The following is a 6000-nucleotide window of genomic DNA, read 5'->3' on the forward strand; positions in this document are numbered from 1 at the left end:
TGATTACCACGATGCAATCAATATTGTCTTACTCAATAGTGGAGTAATCTAATTAAATATGACAGTTACTAGTAGTAATAGCCACAAACACAAAAAGTCGGTCATGCCAATGACTAGCATTAATACCAACCCGTTATGACACCCCTACTAGCGCACTATAAAAGCCAGGATGAGGGTGCCGAGCAGAGGGTTGAAGTCCCTCATATTATACCTTACGCCAAGAGCAAAGAGCACCACGGACGGGGGTAGGTATTACCTCCACCGAAGAGGGCCTAAACCTGTAGAAATCCTTGAGCGTACTCCCATCTGTACTGCTTGATAGATACAATTGCTTCTACACCACCCCCTAGTATTGTCATGATTATATCCACGACAATTGGCGCCCACCTTGGGGCAAGCATCTAACGACATCATGGTACATATGGTTCCTTAATTGACTCCTGCCGACAGCATCCGTTTGGGCATTCTCGAGTCCGCCATTGATGGCTCAGCATGGCATCCCGGTGCCTTGCTGAGCAATGCTGACCTTCCGACATGTGAGAGTATCCATTATTGGGCCAGTGGCTCGGGCATTTTGAGCCTTCAGCTGCCGGCTTCACAACAGCCAACCGGACTGGCGCCCCGACACCGCCGAAAGCGCTTGGGAAAGCCTCATCCACAATTTCATCCTTCTACGAGCCACCGGCTCATTGGGATGATGGATACTGATTCCTTGTTCCTCTACTGGAGTCCGACTCCGGGGAGGAAGAGAGTTGCGGGACTCAGGGATATGTGATGGCAGCTGGAACTACGTCGGTATTTCCCCGGAGAGGGAGGGATGATGTAGCACAACGACGGTAGAGTATTTCCCTCAGGTATGAAACCAAGGTATCGAACCAGTAGGAGAACCAAGCAACACAACGTAAACAGCCCCTGCACACAAATAACAACACCTCACAACCCAACGTGTTAAAGGGGTTGTCAATCCCTTTCGGGGTATGGCGCCAGAAATTGCATGTTGACGGGAGAAAGTTGTAATAGATTGGATAAATAGATCGCAAATAAAATAAAGTGCAGCAAAGTATTTTTGGATTTTTGGTTTAATAGATCTGAATAAAAATGCAAGGAAAAAGTAGATCGCAAAGGCAAATAAATGAGAAATAAGACCCGGGGAGCGTAGGTTTCACTAGTGGCTTCTCTCGAGAAAAATAGCAAACGATGGGTAAACAAATTACTATTGGGCAATTGATAGAACTTCAAATAATTATGACGATATCCAGGCAATGATCATTACATAGGCATCACGTCCAAGATTAGTAGACTGACTCCTGCCTGCATCTACTACTATTACTCCACAAATCAACCCTATCCAGCATGCACCTAGTGTGTTAAGTTCATGAAAAAATGGAGTAATGCAATAAGAACGATGACATGATATAGATAAGATCCGTTTATCTATATGGCGGTAGATATAGATCTCGTCTTTTTATCCTTAGTAGCAATGATACATATGTGTCGGTTCCCTTTCTGTCACTGGGATCAAGCACCACAAGATCGAACCCACTACCAGGCACCTCTTCCCATTGCAAGATAAATAGATCGAGTTGGCCAGATAAAACACAAATATCGGAGAAGAAATATGAGGCTATAAGAGATCATGCATAAAAGAGATCAAATAAACTCAAATATTTTCATGGATATAAAAACATAGATCTAATCATGAACTCGAAGTTCATCGATCCCAACAAACACACCGCAAAAGAGTTACATCATATGGATCTCCAAGAGACCATTGTATTGAGAATCAAGAGAGAGAGAGAGAGAGAGATGACGCCATCTAGCTACTAACTACGGACCCGAAGGTCTACAAAGAACTACTCACGCATCATCGGAGTGGCACCAATGGAAGTGGTGAACCCCTCCGTGATGGTATCTAGATTGGATCTGGTGTTTCTGGACTCTGCGGCGGCTGGATGAATATTTCGTCGACTCCCCTAGGGTTTTGAGAATATTTGGGTATTTATAGAGCAAAGAGGCGGTCCGGGGGGCACCCGAGGTGGGCACAACCCACCAGGGCGCGCTAGGAGGCACCCCCAGGAGGCACCTGGCGCGCCCCGGTGGGTTGTGCCCCCCTCGGGGCACCCCCCAGGTGCAACCAAGGCCCATATGCTTCCTTTTGGCCCATAATCATCGTAAAGTTTCGTGCCATTTGGACTCCGTTTGATATTGATTTCCTGCGATGTAAAAAACATGAAAAAAACAGGAACTGGCACTGGGCACTATGTCAATAGGTTAGTACCAAAAAATGATATAAAATGACTATAAAACGATTATAAAGCATTCAAGATTGATAATAAAATAGCATGGAATAATAAAAAATTATAGATACGTTGGAGACGTATCAACATCCCCAAGCTTAACTCCTACTCGTCCTTGAGTAGGTAAGTGATAAAAACAGAATTTTTGATGTGGAGTGATGTTCATCAAGTCATGTCATATTCTTTTCTTTATAGCATGGACATTTGGACTTTTATATGATTCAAAGCAATAGTCTAGTTTTGACATAATAATTTAGATACTCAAGCATATCAACCAGCAACCATGTCTTTCAAAATATCAATGCTAAAATAAGTTATCCCTAGCCCATCAAGCTCAAACATTGATTCATTCATGAAACACACTCGAATATTAACTACACCCAATACTTGAGCACGACCATATTGTTGGAAATATGCCCTAGAGGCAATAATAAAAGTGTTATTATTATATTTCTTTGTTCATGATAATAGTCTTTTATTCATGCTATAACTGTATTATCCGGAAATCGTAATACACGTGTGAATACATAGACCACAATATGTCCCTAGTAAGCCTCTAGTTGACTAGCTCGTTGTGATCAACAGATAGTCATGGTTTCCTGGCTATGGACATTGGATGTCATTGATAACGGGATCACATCATTAGGAGAATGATGTGATGGACAAGACCCAATCCTAAGCATAGCACAAAGATCGTGTAGTTCGTTTGCTAGAGCTTTGCCAATGTCAAGTATCTCTTCCTTTGACCATGAGAGCGTGTAACTCCTGGATACCGTAGGAGTGCTTTGGGTGTATCAAACGTCACAACGTAACTGGGTGACTATAAAGGTGCACTACAGGTATCTCCGAAAGTATCTATTGTTTTATGCGGATCGAGACTGGGATTTGTCACTCCGTATGACGGAGAGGTATCTCTGGGCCCACTCGGTAATGCATCATCATAATGAGCTCAAGGTGACCAAGGTGTAGGCCACGGGATCATGCATTACGGTACGAGTAAAGTGACTTGCCGGTAACGAGACTGAACAAGGTATTGGGATACCGACGATCGGGTCTCGGGCAAGTAACGTACCGATTGACAAAGGGAATTGTATACAGGGTTTGATCGAATCCTCGACATCGTGGTTCAACCGATGAAATCATCTAGGAGCATGTGGGAGCCAACATGGGTATCCAGACCCCGCTGTTGGTTATTGCCCGAGAGTGGTCTCGGTCATGTCTGCATGTCTCCCGAGCCCGTAGGGTCTACACACTTAAGGTTCGGTGACGCTAGGGTTGTTAGGAAGACTAGTATGTGACTACCGAATGTTGTTCGGAGTCCCAGATGAGATCCCGAACGTCACGAGGAGTTCCGGAATGGTCCGGAGGTAAAGTTTTATATATGGGAAGTTGTTAAACGGGCACCGGAAAGTTTCGGGGTCATACCGGTATTGTACCGGGACCACCGGAAGGGTTCCGGGGGTCCACCGGGAGGGGCCACCCCTCCCGGGGGGCCACTTGGGCTTGGCGCGCCCCCCTTGGGCCCATGCGCCTAGGGTTCGGGGGGAAACCCTAAAGGGGGCGCACCCCCCTTGCTTGGGGGGCAAGCCCCCCACCCCTTGGCCGCCGCCCCCCTAGGGTTTTCCCTAGAGGGCCGGCCCCCCTTGCCCTTTCCCCTATATATAGAGGGGTGAGGGGAGGGCTGCAATACACCACAACTCAAGGCGCAGCCCCTCCCCTCCCCAACACCTCTCCTCCTCCGTACGTGCTTGGCGAAGCCCTGTCGGAATACTGCCGCACCAACTGCACCACACCGTCGTGCTGCCGTTGGAGCTGCCTTCCTCAACCTCTCCTTCCTCCTTGCTGGATCAAGACGGAGGAGACGTCTGCCGTCCCGTACGTGTGTTGAACGCGGAGGTGCTGTCCGTTCAGCACTTGGACATCGGTGATCCGAATCACATTCGAGTACGACTCCATCATCACCATCCCCTTGGCAAGCTTCCGCTCGTGATCTACAAGTGGTATGTAGATGCAAACTCTCTCCCTTGACTCGTTGCTTAGATGAACTCATAGATGGATCTTGGTGAAACCGTAGGAAAAAATTTAATTTTCTGCAACGTTCCCCAACAGTGGCATCACGAGCTAGGTCTATGCGTAGTTCTCTTTGCACGAGTAGAACACAATTTTGTTGTGGGCGTGGATCTTGTCAACTTGCTTGCCTCTACTAGTCTTTTCTTGCTTCAGCGGTATTGTGGGATGAAGCGGCCCGGACCAACCTTACACGTACGCTTACGTGAGACCGGTTCCACCGATTAACATGCACTAGTTGCATAAGGTGGCTGGCGGGTGTCTGTCTCTCCCACTTTAGTTGGAGCGGATTCGATGAAAAGGGCCCTTATGAAGGGTAAATAGAAGTTGACAAAATCACGTTGTGGTTATTCGTAGGTAAGAAAACGTTCTTGCTAGAACCCAATTGCAGCCACGTAAAAGATGCAACAACAATTAGAGGACGTCTAACTTGTTTTTGCAGCGATTGATCATGTGATGTGATATGGCCAGAAGTTGTGATGAATGATGAATTGTGATGTATGAGATCATGTTCTTGTAATAGGATTCACGACTTGCATGTCGATGAGTATGACAACCGGCAGGAGCCATAGGAGTTGTCTTTATTTTTGTATGACCTGCGTGTCATTGAAGAACGCCATGTAACTTACTTTACTTTATTGCTAAACGCGTTAGTCATAGAAGTAGAAGTAGTCGTTGGCATGACAACTTCATGAAGACATGATGATGGAGATCATGATGATGGAGATCATGGTGTCATGCCGGTGACAAGATGATCATGGAGCCCCGAAGATGGAGATCGAAGGAGCTATATGATATTGGCCATATCATGTCACTACTTTATATAATTGCATGTGATGTTTATTATGTTTTATGCATCTTGTTTACTTAGTACGACGGTAGTAAATAAGATGACCCCTTACAAAATTTCAAGAAGTGTTCTCCCCTAACTGTGCACCGTTGCTACAGTTCGTCGCTTCTAAGCACCACGTGATGATCGGGTGTGATGGATTCTTACGTTCACATACAACGGGTGTAAGACAGTTTTACACAGCGAAAACACTTAGGGTTAACTTGACGAGCCTAGCATGTGCAGACATGGCCTCGGAACACGGAGACCGAAAGGTCGAACACGAGTCGTATGGAAGATACGATCAACATGAAGATGTTCACCGACGATGACTAGTCCGTCTCACGTGATGATCGGACACGGGCTAGTCGACTCGGATCGTGTAACACTTAGATGACTAGAGGGATGTCTAATCTAAGTGGGAGTTCATAATTTGATTAGAACTTAATTATCATGAACTTAGTCTAAAACCTTTGCAAATATGTCTTGTAGATCAAATGGCCAACGCTCATGTCAACATGAACTTCAACGCGTTCCTAGAGAAAACCAAGCTGAAAGATGATGGCAGCAACTATACGCACTGGGTCCGGAACCTGAGGATCATCCTCATAGCTGCCAGGAAACAATATGTCCTAGAAGGACCGCTAGGTGACGCTCCCGTCCCAGAGAACCAAGACATTATGAATGCTTGGCAGTCTCGTGCTGATGATTACTCCCTCGTTCAGTGCGGCATGCTTTACAGCTTAGAACCGGGGCTCCAAAAGCGTTTTGAGCATCACGAAGCATATGAGATGTTCGAAGAGCTGA

This window comes from Triticum aestivum, chromosome 2A (genome assembly GCF_018294505.1).
Source record: "Triticum aestivum cultivar Chinese Spring chromosome 2A, IWGSC CS RefSeq v2.1, whole genome shotgun sequence".
Lineage (NCBI taxonomy): Eukaryota > Viridiplantae > Streptophyta > Magnoliopsida > Poales > Poaceae > Triticum > Triticum aestivum.